The following is a 15,729-nucleotide window of genomic DNA, read 5'->3' on the forward strand; positions in this document are numbered from 1 at the left end:
AATTTCTTTTACAAAATATGTGTCTTCTTCTCTTTCTTCATCAATTACAGGTTCTACTTCAGGTATATCAAATTCGTTTTGAAAATCTAATGATGATTCTTCATAAACTTCAAACGCTTCTTCATACATTGATCGAAGCATATTTTCCATCATGTCTTTTGTTTCATTTTCATCTGTTGTAACAGGACTTTCTGGGAATTCCCCAGTCATATACAGTGCAGTGTATAGCAGTACTGCTACATTTCTTGGATTAAACATTATCTAAAAAAATTATTAACATTATGTATATTTGTTTTATAAATATTAGCAAAAAAATACTTATTAGCAACAAAAATATTTTATTATTTAATGCGTATTAATAATTTGTTACGTTTTCCGAGTTTCATGAAAAATAGAACAGTTTTATCACATAACTTAAATAAAGTAATAAAATATTAATTATAATTTAAATACATTAAAACAAAACAGATAAACCGCAATTTTGAATGAAGTGTAAGTAAAAGCAAAAAACTATAAAAGTTTTAAAAATCGAAAAAGTACATACATACTGTATTGTTGTGTGCGTGGGGCACAATTGTTTTTTCAGGATAACGGCTAGTCTTGTTAATTAACTCGAGCACTTGTTAATTATTTGATAACTGATTTGTGACTGTCCGCCGCTTCTAGGCGGTGGCTTTTAACGCCTCCGGTTCTGAACGATTATCGGAGGAGGATCGCGCGGTGGCATGACCAAATAAAATCATTGGTTATTTCTAAAGTGGCGTGATCAAAATGCAAGCGAAGGAAGTCCGAAGACTTCCTCGCATTTTATTGCAATTCAGCGCTATTTCGAGAGTGATTTCTTCCTCTGTTTGATGACTTGGCCGTGTGATACTGGCTGTATCAGCACTTCGGGCAGCTGACTTTCTTATCGCGACGCATTTTTTCGCTCGCTTTATAAGTTATAATCCTTTTAATTATTTTCTTATATATATAAATATATTTACTATCGCGCTCGCGTATATTCGATAGACGCTTTAATAGTAATATGTGTTCCACTGCACGCAGTTGTTAATAAAATAATATATTGCACCAACTCATTTCGCGAATGCGACATCTGTTTATTCATAGAATTGAATCTATTAACATCGGCATCTGATCAATAATTTTCCTTGTCCGACTAGTTTTATTTTTCATGCATTAAAAACATTACTTTTCCATATAAATTATATGTATATTTATTGTCACATAATATAGACATATATTATAATTATAATTATTATATAATTTATAATTATATTTATAAATATAATTTCTATAATTTATAAAAATATATTCTCATAAATTATTTATTGCTAATTTATGGTTGCCTCTGTGAGTTTGCGAAGAAAAATGACTGTCGCTGTGAATAACGAGCGTCATAAGGCGGATAAAGCGGGCGTATAGTAGTGTATAGGGATATTTTTAATTTATTTCTGAAAAATGTGACTTCGGAATACAACTTTATTATATATGATTGAATTTGTCGTTAAATGAGCTATAAGTTTTGTTATGAGACAAATTTAAAAATTTTCAAACATTAAAAGGGAGGGGGGGGATTTCGAAAAATATGACATTTTCGACAAATCTGATTACATGATTTTGAAGTACATTAAAGACCATAAAACTTTTATTTGAAACTTTTGTTTATATCTCTTATCGCTTCGACGGTATCCGCTGAGAAATGAAAAAATCGATTTTTTTCAAGAAGGTGTTTCACCCCCTTAACGGCCGACTCAGCACTTATAAAAAAATACGTGTCTCCTATTTTGATCTAGACTACAACATATTCAAAGCTCATTAAAATCGGAGGGGGACACTTCCGACCCTTTCCTTGTCAGAATGATTTACCGTTTTATGAACATATCCGTGCTTATCCAAATTGATATAACCTTTCCAGCAATCTGTATGAATCTCTGTTCCAGGTGCCACATGTTTTTTTATCAAAGCTAGAAGAGTATCTTTGTCCCTTTTGTTGTCTGGGCAAATTTCAAGCCGATAATTAGCAGGATGTCCACGATGAATCATTCCAAGAATCCATGACCCCTCAACAATACGTCCTCGTTCATATTTTCGACGACCAATCTTACATTCGTCAATTTCTACTACTTCACCAACACCTCCTAAAAGATCTGTATTTTCGAAGTGCTCATCAAGTGCAGCCATGCAGACTTCTCGACAAAAAGAAAATCTATCAGCCACAGTTTCACGAGATATCTGTTGCCTATCACAAATGCTGCTTTCTCGAATTGTTTGCTCAAACGTCATATTGACCGAAAAACAATACGTTATAAAGATACATGCTGCAGGAGAAATATGGCATCTCTCAAACCATGTATTTTCAGCAACAGTTGCAATATGTCGATATTTTCCTTTTTTCATACAAAGAAATTGTCCACAAACATGCTGTGATTCTTGTAAAACCATATATTTTTTATGAGTTTTACAAAATTTTTGCGTCGGAATCAAACCAATATCTCTAAGCCATTGGAGAGTTGAGGAACGATTTTGAAGAATAGACGCCAATGAAAAAAAATTATACGTTCTGTCCATTTTTTTATGATAAACAAAACAGAAATAAACTTTTAAACAACCAGTGTTAAGAATGGTAAAGCTCATTTATCTATAATAAATATTAAAAAACCTTAAAAGGCAGGCTAAAGCAAATCAGAACTTAAAGATTTTGAACAAAAAAAATAGAAAAACAACTACTGCAATTGTCACAAAATTTATCTGAAACCAAATGCTGCTTTGCTGTAAAGCTCTATATACACTCTGACTTAGTGAGAAGAGTAGAAAGATATACAATATACTGGAACTTTTGGCGTGTGAACTGTTCGAGACTGTCCGCAGTTTCGGCCGATTTTTGATCTTCCGCACTTGTTAGTTAATATACTATAGTGTTCAAATACATGTTTCCTAATCGCGGAGCCCGCCCCTCGGAGCGGGGAAGGCGGTAGGGCGCGCGTTAGCGCGTCTATCGCCTAAGGTAGTTATTTTTTAGCGGGCCGCAGGCCGGTGCGGCGAGCGAAGCGAGCCGTATCATTTCTTTTTAGAGTGTTTAGGAGGGACCGTGGTCAATCGGGACCGTGGTGAATAACAGTAAAAATGAATAGCACATAAAATGTATATTTTAAAAAGATCTACAACTTTTCTTTGAAACTTTTTTTTTTTTTTAATTTTCAGTATATTGATAAAATAAAATCAAAAAACGTCATTTTTTAACGGTTTCTTTCTTTATGGTTTTTACCATGAAAATGAAGTAGTCGGTAACTTTAACTATCATTTTCGTAATCAGCGCATCAAAATACGTAAGTATACGTGATGACAGCAAAATCGGGGGTTTGACCTTTTCGGAACTCCATCCTTATAATCTAATAATATTGATTAAAACAATATTACTGATAGCTTTAGTAAAATATTATTAATTTACAGTGCTATAATAACTTATAACTGCTGCATCAATGACTCTATTTACTGTTTTCACTGATAATATATTGATTCACTTTTAAAGAGTATGTATAAATGCATTATTTTATTAATTCCATAAGAAAACGTTTAAGAAATAAAATAAATAAAAGTAAAAAAGAAAAACGTATTTAAAACGTTTTTTAAATGTTTTTTAACAGAAAAAACATATCTCTTAACATTTTTCAAGTGGACATTTTAATCAATTAGAAATGTTTTCAAGAGTCGGTTATAAAATGTTTTTTTCGAAGAAACATTTGTAAAACATTTTTGGAACGAATATATGCTAACTGGGATGTGTTTCTTTCTCTCTCTCTCTCTCTTTCTCGTTTGGAATTTTTTATCATAGTTAATTATATACATATAAATTATGTTTTATATAATTTGTTATGTTATAGTCCGAGAGACTATAACTTATTATGTCACTATAATAGAATATATAATAGAACACTCGCGAATCGTGCAAAATCGCCATCTCAGCAAACCACGCGCGAGAACGCTCGCCGGAAACGCGAAAGACGCTAACGAAGGGATTCGACTTTGAACCTCCTTCGCTTGCATTTGGACTTTGGACGCCACGAAGAATCCCCATGACCATACATGGTCATGTCGCTAGGCGATCCCTTCCAAAACACCCCCGAAACCGAGGAAATAAAAACCGTCCACCGCGAATCCGCGGCGGACAGTCGTTAATTATAAATCAAACAACTAGTGCGAGACCGAGGGCTAACCATTATATAGTACGACGAAACATCCGACGAAATTGATAAACACCCTAAATCTGAGAACGAAGCGATTTAGAAAAGGACGACGAAGAGAGGGCTCGAAAGAAACTGACTAATGTCGAATAAATGAATATATTTGTATAAAAGAAATTTATAATAAAAGTTGCACAAAAAATCCAGGAATTAACTTGAAATTCCCGGCTACCCCACACCCTGTGCCGCGTCCGGCACAACAGTTAAATTAATTTAATAGTACTTCAAAATGTTATAAGATTTCAAAAACTTAACGTCATTATTCTATTATTTGATATATGATGTGAATAAAAGGTACAAATGAAAATATTACGAAAATTTATTATTAAACTTTAAATATAAATAGATATAATTAATTAAGGTTATTCAAACTAAAATGTTTTTAAACAATGAATGGTAATATATGCACGAGATTAGCAATTAGAACTGATATTTTTATATAGATGTTTCAAAGAATACGAACTGAAAAGCCTCAAGTTTTGAAGTTTTGAAGAAAGTAATACCGTTTAATGGTGACATATGTTTGGATAACTTGGGTCTTACTGTTAAAGAACGTGACCATCTTATAAGTGAGATGAACATAATGTTTCATTGCGCCGCGAGTCTTCGAATGAATGCGAAATTGAAAGATGCTGTCGAAATGAATTTGGTAAGATATTAGCTTTCATAAAGAAATTTAAATCTAATTTAAGTCAATTTAAGTTAATTATGTCAATTTAGTCAATTTAAACAATTAACTTTATATTTTTTATAACGTGTTGTTAATTAGTTACTGTGGTTGGTTTTTTTTAACAAATTTTTATTTCATTTCTTTTACAATTTTGGGACGCCAAGCTATTCTTGGCGAAGACTTAGTAAATCGCAATTTCCCTAGTCTTTCTCCTCTACTATTGTAGGGTTCAGTCTGAGTTCCACTAGAACGTTTATTGGATGCACGAGGTGTTCTCGGAGGAGAGGAACAAGGCGTTGCAGGGATCGGAGAAAATGTCCTCGCTGTTAAATCTATCGGGATGAGTCTCCAAGGAAGTAATTGGATACTCTTTCGAGGATCGGTTGGCATCTGGGAGGTCTCGAGGATCCCGATGATCTGGAAGGTCTCGGGGATCTGGAAGATCTCGAAGATCCCGAAGATCTGGAAGGTCTCTGTGTTCTGGTAGATCTCGAGGATTCAGGGGATCAGGAAGGTCTCGGTGTTCTCGAGGATGCCGAGGATCCGGAAGGTCTCGGTGATCTCGAAGATTCCGAGGATCTGGAAGGTCTCGGTGAACTCGAAGGTTCCGAGGATCTGGAAAGTCTCGGTGATCTCGGAGGTTTCGAGGATCTGGAAGGTCTCGGTGATCTCGGAGGTTTCGAGGATCTGAAAGGTCTCGGTGATCTGGGAGATCTCGAGGATTCCGATGATCTGGAAGGTCTCGGTGATCTCGAGGATTCCGAGGATCTGGAAGGTCTCGGTGATCTCGAGGATTCCGAGGATCTGGAAGGTCTCGGGGATCTGGAAGATCTCGAGGATCCCGAAGATCTGGATGGTCTCGGTGATAAGGTATACCACAAGGGTTTTCAAAAAGGACAAAAAGACAACTCGCTGAGTAGCTAGAAGCTATTTCTGCGAGGTTACAAGTTGGTTGGAAAGTCGTCGACCGCATCTTCCTTTATATACTTCGCAATGTTTTTCAATAGCGAGAAAATTATCTTATCTGTCGCGCCCTTCAGCGGCATAAATTAAAATTGAGATTAATTATTTATTGAGATTGCGCCAACTTCATTACGCTGGTCAGCGCTTCCCGAGATCGCGCTCGATGTGGCGAGCGTCAGGGACGCCACACGATCCCCTCCGCTGTATATTAGTTAGGGATTTGAAAACGGATCGGTGGTTTGGAAGTTCGACCGCTGCGCGTCCGAAGTTTTTCCGGTTGCGGTTTATCCGTTATTTTCTGTTGATTTGTTAAGATATCATCTTCTTCAAGGATGTAAGCTGGTTTAACTCTATCTATGGACACATTGATATTCTTGCCGTTCTTGTTGATAGTGATAACTTTTTCGTTTCTTTTTATTACTTTATAAGGTCCTTCATACGGAGATCGAAAGCCTCCCCCAAGTGTCTCGTTACGCACAAAAACATGTGTTGTTGTTCTCATATCTTTGAAAATAAAGGTAGTTGTTCCTCCGTGTCTTTTGATCTCTTGAGGTTTTAATTTGTGTATGTTTTTCCTGAGTTCTTCCAAAATTTTCCCTTGGTTTTCTTCAAGAACTTCAGAAGTATTTTTTGTAAGAATTGGCCTGGCAATTTGATTGGCTCTCCATAAACCATTTTTGCTGTCGTTGCTTGCAGATCCTCTTTCCATGCTGCTCTAATTCCCATTAATATTACAGGCAAAATTTCAACCCAATTTTCTGTTTGATGACATTTAATAGCTGTTTTTAGTTGTCTATGGAAACATTCTACTAAACCGTTTGCTGCTGGGTGGTATGCTGTGGTCCTAAGATGCGTGGAGCCGGTTATTTGCATCAAACGTTTGAATAATTCTGCTTCAAACTGTCGGCTTTGGTCAGTAGTTATGCGTAACGGTATGCCAAATCTTGCCATCCAGTTTGAAAAAATGACTGTTGCTATAGTGTTTGCTGAAATGTCTGGAAGTGGTATCGCTTCAGGCCATCTTGTAAATCTGTCTATTATTGTAAGGCAGTATCGATGTCCTTTGGAGGATGGCATAAGTCCAATGATATCGTGAATGTGTTCGAAACGTCTTGAAGGAACTTGGAAATTTCCGATTGGTGCTTTATTATGTCTGGTAATTTTTGCTTTTTGGCATTGAAGACAGGCTTGCGCCCATTTGCGGCAATCGCGTTGAACTCCTGGCCAAACGAAACGTTGCATTATTAGTTTTGCAGTTGCTTTGATCCCAGGGTGTGAAAGACCATGCAACGATTGGAAAACTTTTCTTCGGAATGGTTTAGTTACAAATGGACGTGAGAATTTTGATTCTTCATCACAAAATAGCGTGATTTCTGTTCCTGGGATTGATACTTTTTTTAATTTTAGAGTTCCACTCCCATGCAGAAGTTCCAGGAGTTCTACATCGTCCTCTTGCGATTTAGCTAGCTCTTCGAAGTTTATCGCGTTATGAATGCTTTCCACTCTTGATAGAGTGTCTGCTGTTATGTTTTCTTTCCCGGAAATGTGTTGAATATTCGTGGAAAATTGCCCAATAAATTCCAAATGGCGTGCTTGACGTGGAGAACTACGGAGCGGATCTTTGTTAAAAGCGTAAATGAGAGGTTTGTGGTCAGTATAAATTGTAAAATTTCGTCCTTTTAGGAGATGCCGGTAGTGTTTAACTGCTAAATAAATCGCTAACAGCTCCCTGTCGTAAGGACTGTATTTTCGTTGTACTGGACTAAATTTTTTACTCATGAAAGCCAGAGGTTGCCAATCTTTTCCGATTCTTTGTTGTATTACTACTCCCATAGCGTTATCGGAGGCATCAGTAGTTAGAGCTAACTCAGCCTGAGGATCCGGATGAGCTAGGAGTGTAGCTCGGGATAAACTCTTTTTTGTTTTTTCGAAAGCTTGTTCTAAATCTTGAATCCATATAATGGGTGCTTTCTTTTTTTTAAAAGTGCCAGATAGTGTTTCATTTAATTTGGCTTGGTCCTCAGCTGCCCCAGGAATGAATCTTCTGTAAAAGTTTAACATTCCTAGGAATTGACGCATTTCTTTAACTGTCTTGGGTTTTGGGAAATTTTCAATTGCCTTCACTTTTTCAGGAAGAGGTTTGGTTCCTTCTGCTGTAACCAAATATCCTAAGAACTTTACTTGGTTTTCCCCGAAAATGCATTTTGTTTGATTTATAATTAGGCCGTATTTGTCTAAACGCTGGAATACTTCCCGTAGATGTGTTTCATGTTCTTCTTCTGATTTAGATGCCACAAGGATATCGTCAATATATGTATAGCAAAAATCTAGTCCATGCAAGACTTCGTTAATGAAACGCTGGAATGTTTGAGCTGCGTTGCGTAATCCAAAAGGTATATATTTGTATTCAAAAAGGCCGAAAGGAGTTGCAATTACCGTTTTGGGAATATCTTCTTCATGTACAGGTATTTGATTGTATGCTCTAACCAAGTCTAAGGTTGAAAATACTCTTTTGCCTTCTAACGTCTGCGTGAAATCTTCTATGTGAGGTATTGGGTATCTGTCTGGTACGGTTCTTGCGTTTAATTTTCTATAATCTCCGCAAGGTCGCCAAGAATTTTCTTTTTTGGGTGCCATATGGAGAGGAGAGGCCCAGGGGCTTTTTGAAAGTTGAATTATCCCTTCGTTCAGTAAAAGATCGAACTCAGCTTTGGCTGCTTTTAATTTGTCGGGAGCTAAACGGCGTGGGCGGCATCCTTCTGGTGGACCTGCCGTGGTTTTGATGTAGTGGACTGTTGAGTGTCGAGTTTCTTTTCTGACTCCGCCTAATTTAGTTATGTCGGGAAATTCCGCGAGAAGGTATTTTATCCGTTTTGGTAAAATTTTTATGGAGCTGATGTTCCCCTTCTCGCCAACGGGTTTAAGTTTTTGTGTAAAAAGTCCTGTTTTCCCGTCGATTAGTCGTCCTTTTTGCAAGTCTGGAAGCAAGTGGTAAAAAGATAGAAAATCAGCGCCGATGAGTGGTTGTGTGACATCAGCTATGATAAACCGCCAAAGGAATGTTCTCCTTAGTCCAAAATTTGGTTCCAGCGTTATTTGTCCAAAGGTGTGTATAATCGTTCCATTAGCTGCGTAAAGTTGATATGCGCTTGACCAAAGCGGACCTTGGACTAACTTGCGAGGATAGACGCTGACATCTGATCCCGTGTCTATTAGGTATGGGACTTTGGTTTTGATATCTGTGATTATGAGGCGGCAAGTATGAGGATTCGAGTCATTTGCCACCATTAATGACTCTCCTCTTCGTTTTCCTTTTTGAATTTGCAAGGTTGTTGGCATTTATTTGCTTTGCTTCCGAAACGCCGATGGTAGTAGCAAATTTCTTCGTTCTCTTGATTTGTTCGACTCTGAGATCTACTCTGTGATCGCCTTCTAGGCGACCAATTTTTGGATCGACTTCTTGATCGATAAAATTGCCTGTTATTTAATTTTGCAATTTGTTCCGTTAGTTTTTTAATTTGGTCCTCCAAAGTTTGTTTCTCAGTGGTGCTGTTTGTAGTGGCTGCTACAGATCGGCTAGTTACTTCAGCTATTCGGTCGGCTTGTTCAGCAACTTCTTCAAGTCTGTCTTCAGTCCTTGTCGTGAGTATGATTTGCATTTGTGAGGGCAGTCGTCCTATCCATAAAGTGCGGAGGAGTTGTTCTGGCACATTTGATCCGGCGAGTGTTCGTAAATGCCGTAAGAACTGCGACGGTTTTCTATCGCCAAGTTCTTCGTGTTCTAGTAACTGGCGGGTCCGTTGTTCTTGAGTAATCGTTAGTCGTTGTATTAGTGCTTTTTTTATTGCTTCATACTTTCCGGCTTCCGGGGGTTGTGTGATTATGTCTCTCACTTCCCGAGCGTACTTGGTCTCAATGTGTGCTATTACGTATAAATACTTTGTTGCGTCTTGCGTTATTCCTCCAAGTGCAAATTGTCCTTCAAGTTGAGCGAACCAAAGTTCTGGTTCCTCTGGCCAGAAAGGAGGTGCTTTTATTGCAAGGCGGCCAATATGTTGGTTATCTCCGTCCATATCGGGGTCACCAATTTGTGGTTGGTTTTTTTTTTAACAAATTTTTATTTCATTTCTTTTACAATTTTGGGACGCCAAGCTATTCTTGGCGAAGACTTAGTAAATCGCAATTTCCCTAGTCTTTCTCCTCTACTATTGTAGGGTTCAGTCTGAGTTCCACTAGAACGTTTATTGGATGCACGAGGTGTTCTCGGAGGAGAGGAACAAGGCGTTGCAGGGATCGGAGAAAATGTCCTCGCTGTTAAATCTATCGGGATGAGTCTCCAAGGAAGTAATTGGATACTCTTTCGAGGATCGGTTGGCATCTGGGAGGTCTCGAGGATCCCGATGATCTGGAAGGTCTCGGGGATCTGGAAGATCTCGAAGATCCCGAAGATCTGGAAGGTCTCTGTGTTCTGGTAGATCTCGAGGATTCAGGGGATCAGGAAGGTCTCGGTGTTCTCGAGGATTCCGAGGATCTGGAAGGTCTCGGTGAACTCGAAGGTTCCGAGGATCTGGAAAGTCTCGGTGATCTCGGAGGTTTCGAGGATCTGGAAGGTCTCGGTGATCTCGGAGGTTTCGAGGATCTGGAAGGTCTCGGTGATCTGGGAGATCTCGAGGATTCCGATGATCTGGAAGGTCTCGGTGATCTCGAGGATTCCGAGGATCTGGAAGGTCTCGGTGATCTCGAGGATTCCGAGGATCTGGAAGGTCTCGGGGATCTGGAAGATCTCGAGGATCCCGAAGATCTGGATGGTCTCGGTGATAAGGTATACCACAAGGGTTTTCAAAAAGGACAAAAAGACAACTCGCTGAGTAGCTAGAAGCTATTTCTGCGAGGTTACAAGTTGGTTGGAAAGTCGTCGACCGCATCTTCCTTTATATACTTCGCAATGTTTTTCAATAGCGAGAAAATTATCTTATCTGTCGCGCCCTTCAGCGGCATAAATTAAAATTGAGATTAATTATTTATTGAGATTGCGCCAACTTCATTACGCTGGTCAGCGCTTCCCGAGATCGCGCTCGATGTGGCGAGCGTCAGGGACGCCACAGTTACATTGGATGCGAAGTTCTTGATTACAGTGTAATTGTTTTTCAACTACACGCAATAGATTTTTATATAAAAAATATAGATAAAGATATTTATTTTTAGAAAACCTTATATTAAAGCAACATAAAAATCAAAGGATTTCGCACAAATCTTATAAAACAATGGTCTCAGTGAAATTGTCTAAAAGTTGGATATCTTTTAATTTATGACTACGTGATCAAAAGTCCCAATGAGCAGCGATCTTTAAAAATGATTTTTCGTTATAGACGTTCAAAATGGACAGATTCGCTGAAGATGTATTCGATATTACATATGGAAATATATTGAAAAAATACTTTATACTATGCTTTATATATATGTATATATATATATATATACGTACACACACACACATGCTTTATATATATATATATATATATATATATATATATATATATATAAAGCATAGTATAAAGTATTTTTTTTGCTAAGTACTTTTCGAGTTATGAGGTTCGGAATAATTTCTTAATTTCACATAAACCATAAAATATCTCGTAAAATATTTATTTTTCGATTATATTATCTCAATATTTTTATGCGTGAAATAATGAGAGAAATTAATTTGTATAATGAAAACACATAGTTGTTTTTAAGAAAAATATATAATTTGAAATTGTTACGTCCAGACCCTGAAAGGGTGGGCTGTATGGAAGAACGTAACTTACTTACGCCGTGACACACTTTATTCGGGCGTATGTATGGATCGGGTCGAACGAATGTGAAGGGCCTGACATAGGTTAGCGACCGAAGGTCTCTTTAACTCTGCGTTTTTACGCCTATTCGTTCGGTGGTCCCTTTTCGGTAAAGGAATTTAATCCTTGTTACACGGGATAGGACCTAGTGCGATCTTAGGATTTAGGGAAGAGAATGGGTTAAATAATTAAATTCTACATTAAATTAAAAAATACATATATTATATAAAAAAAAATAAGGAAAGAAAAATACATCTTAGCAGTTGTAGTTATGCATGAGTGAGTATGGGGGGGGGTGTGTGTATATATATATTCGCGTATGTGTGATAGTTAGAATTAAAATTTTCTAAATACGCTGAAGCACAGGTCCAAATTAAAATACAATAATAAAATTTTAAATAAGAGATTCGCCAAGTCTAAGTTCAAAAATTATTAGTTATTTCAAATATTATTTATCTATTTCAACGGTTTCTCCCAAAAGTAGTGATAATACAAAAGAAAATGATAAAGAGAGAGAAAAGGGAAAGAGAAAAAATTAAAGGAAACTAGTGGAATGAATTATTCTTCGGAATCTTCGGAGAGCGGAAGAATATTCGCGAATTCCAATGCTGAAATCCAGAGCGAATAAATAAAAGAAATATTCGTGAATTCCAATGCTGAAATCCTGAGCGAATGTATAAAGATCTTAGGAGATTTATTCGCGAATTCCAATGCTGAAATCCAGAGTGAATAAATAAAGGAAATATTCGTGAATTCTAATGCTGAAATCCTGAACGAATGGATAAAGCTCTTAGGAGATTTATTCGCAAATTCCAATGCTGAAATCCAGAGCGAATAAATAAAGGAAATATTCGTGAATTCTAATGTTGAAATCCAGAACGAATGGATAAAAATCTTAAGAGATTATTCGCGAATCGCCTTTCGGAGAGTCTAGGCGAATTAGGAAGAACAAGGAATGAGGCCGGAGGAAAAGTGAGACAAGGATTGATTGATTGATTGATAGTAATTAGTAAAGATTTAATGAACTGTTTAAAATTATTTGTCAGACATAGGTTTTAGATTATGAGATAGTAAGATGTGGGAAAGGGAGAAAATAAAAATTACTCAAATTTATTCACAACTCGTTGGGATCACAAAAATAAGTGCGTTGATAAAATTGCAATGGCTGAAGTCGGAGGTTTATAACATGAAGAGCCGAATAATGGAGATGTTCCTTAGAAATTTCACATAATGCACAATTAAAATGCAAACATTAATGTTAACAAAATCATTTTCACTGTGATATAAAACAAATTAATAACTTAATTGCATAATGCAAGAAAAGGATCCCCGAGGCTATATAATTTTAAAATTGAATGACTGAATCTTGACTGGAGCTGTCAACTGTACTGCTTATAGTGCTAGTTAGTGCTTATTAATGAACGCTTAGTGAACTAGTGAACTAGAGAGTAAGTGAGCTAAAGAACTAATGAACTAATGAATGCTTAGTGAACTAGATAGCAAGTGAGTTCTCGCGCCTTGCGCTTGCATTTTTTAAAGTAGTTGCTCCTCCTTCTTACTGGATGGTGGGAATCTTTGAAAATCGAATCAAATGATTTCTATTACTCCCTTCTTAGGGCCAAGGAGTTAGATTTTCAGTAAGAGAGGAGTATCTTAAAGTTCTAATTGGTTAAGCCCTTTTGCTCGAGATTTAGCTCCATCGAGTAGAGAGTGGGAGCGAGGAGCTGATTATCTTATCGCTTAATGATTTGACGATTGAGGATAGACTGTCGAACGAGCGTACGTGCAGTATTAATTTCACAGTGTTTGTTTTATGTTTACCTTTGGTCAATTTCTCGAGGACCACAGGTTCTTTGTTTAAAATCTCTAAAATGAAGCAAATTATAGCCATAGATACGGGTGGTTCGAATTTCTTATACTTCCGAGTCTCAAAAGTTTATTTAAAAAGTTTATTTAAATTTATAATTCAAAAGTTTATTTAAAGTTTCTTTAGCGCTATCTCGACTGGCCATTCTCAATATTAGATTTAAATGATTATATACGCGGGTTAGGTTTCCGTTTTTCTATGCGCTATCATTATTCGAACAAGGATTGCTTTGTGCTTCAAATGCAAACCGATCCTTGATTTTTCTTTCACGGTATCATTTCAAAGAAAGAAAAGAATCGTGGAGTCCACCGGACGTAACAAAATTAATGGTTACATATTTTTTCTTAAACAACTATGTGTTTTCTTTACACCAATAAATTTCTCTCATTATTTCACACATAAAAATATTGAAATAACATCATCGAAAAATGAATATTTTACGAAATATTTTATGGTGTGTGTAAAATTAAGAAATTAGTTCAAGCCTCATGACTCAAAAAATTCTTAACAAAAAAATTCTTTATTGCAATGTTTTGGAAAGCTCTTGAGATAAATTATAAGAATGTACGATAAAAGTGTGAGTTCCATTTAAAAAAACAAAGTTGAAATCCATATGATCCTAGCACATTCACTCAATGTCGAATCAATGTCGCTCAGACGTCCCTTTCCAAGCTTTACAACTTTTATCTAAAACATTGTTTCATCCTACCACTTCCTGCGATGTTAATCGAGTGCACAATTAAAACGAGATGTGTATATACATATCCACACATACATAATATTGTGACATCTTCAGCGTACGTAAATCTAATTGTCCGTTTTGAACATCTATAATGAAAAATCTGTCCATTTTTACAAATCGTGCACATTGGGATTTTTGATCAGAAAGTCATAAACTAAGACAACTTTTACACAATTTCACTGAAATCACTTTTCCATAAGATTTGCACGAGATCCGTTATAAATAATGAGACATAATATATTTTCTACACAGTGAAAAATTTTGTGTTAAATTTAACATATTTCACATGTCTCAATTTATCCACTCTAATTTTAATGTTAATTTAACAGAAGGCAAGTATGTAAATAAATAACACAAGTAATATGTTTAAAAATTAACACAAAAATGTAACACTTAAACTTTATCTGAAAATAAAGTTTAGGTTAAATTAACATATTTATAATGTTAAATTTAATTAAAAGAAAATGTTATTCTTACATTTTTATAATAAATAACAGAAAAGATATGTCGATCTAACATATGAAAACTGTTATAGAGAGAAAAATAACACAACTTATCTGTTCATTTTAACTTATTTTTACATAACATATTTTATCAAAAATTCGTGCATTTACATATTAATTGTGTTGTTTTAACTCTTAGAAACGGTGAATATTAACTCAACGCAGCAATGTCAAAATAACGCAATGATAATATGTTATATTAACATAGGAGTATGTTAAAAATTTAACACAAAAATTTTTCACGAGGAAATTTTAACAGAAATACAAAATGTTTTTTATCGTGTAGACTTAATTTTGCATATTATAATATTCTTAATAATTTATAAGACATGAGATTTTGACTTAATTTTCAAGAAAGGTATAAAAAGGGTACTAAACTTGGGAAAAGAAATGAAGCATCTGCAAGCTTTTATATATCTAAGCACAGCCTTCTGTCACGTTGATCAAAAGGAAGTAGGCGAGCGTATATATGATTCCTTTATTGATCCCTGAGGATATCATGAGACTCGTTCAATGCTTAGATGAAGATACTATCGATCTTATTACGCAAAATAATTAAAAATCGATGATTTTAATCATTAATAACATTCAGCATAAGCGTATTATGCAAGTGTACAGGGTGTCATGAAAGTGATCATTATTTTAAAAAATTAAGGTAGATTAAGGCTCAAAGTTAGAAGAAAAGTCTTGTGCAGTTATGCAATATTCGCAATAATTAACGAGAAATAAATTAAAAACCGCTGTACTGAGCGCCGCCATTATATTACAATGAGACCGCCTTCGCACGCTTCTATTTACGCAGATTGGCCAATTTTCTTTAATTTCTTTCTCGTTAATTATTGCGAATATTGCATAACTGTACAAGATTTTTCTTCTAACTTTGAGCCAATCTACCTTTTTTAAATA

The 15,729-nt window shown here is 35.9% G+C and overlaps 1 pseudogene; it reads left to right on the top strand.

The window, feature by feature from the left end:
- LOC112637058 overlaps positions 1-15,729 on the top strand; it is a 28,237-nt pseudogene that overhangs the window by 4,892 nt on the left and 7,616 nt on the right.

This window comes from Camponotus floridanus, unplaced genomic scaffold (genome assembly GCF_003227725.1).
Source record: "Camponotus floridanus strain SB8 unplaced genomic scaffold, Cflo_v7.5 scaffold243, whole genome shotgun sequence".
In the NCBI taxonomy this organism is placed as follows: Eukaryota; Metazoa; Arthropoda; class Insecta; order Hymenoptera; family Formicidae; genus Camponotus; species Camponotus floridanus.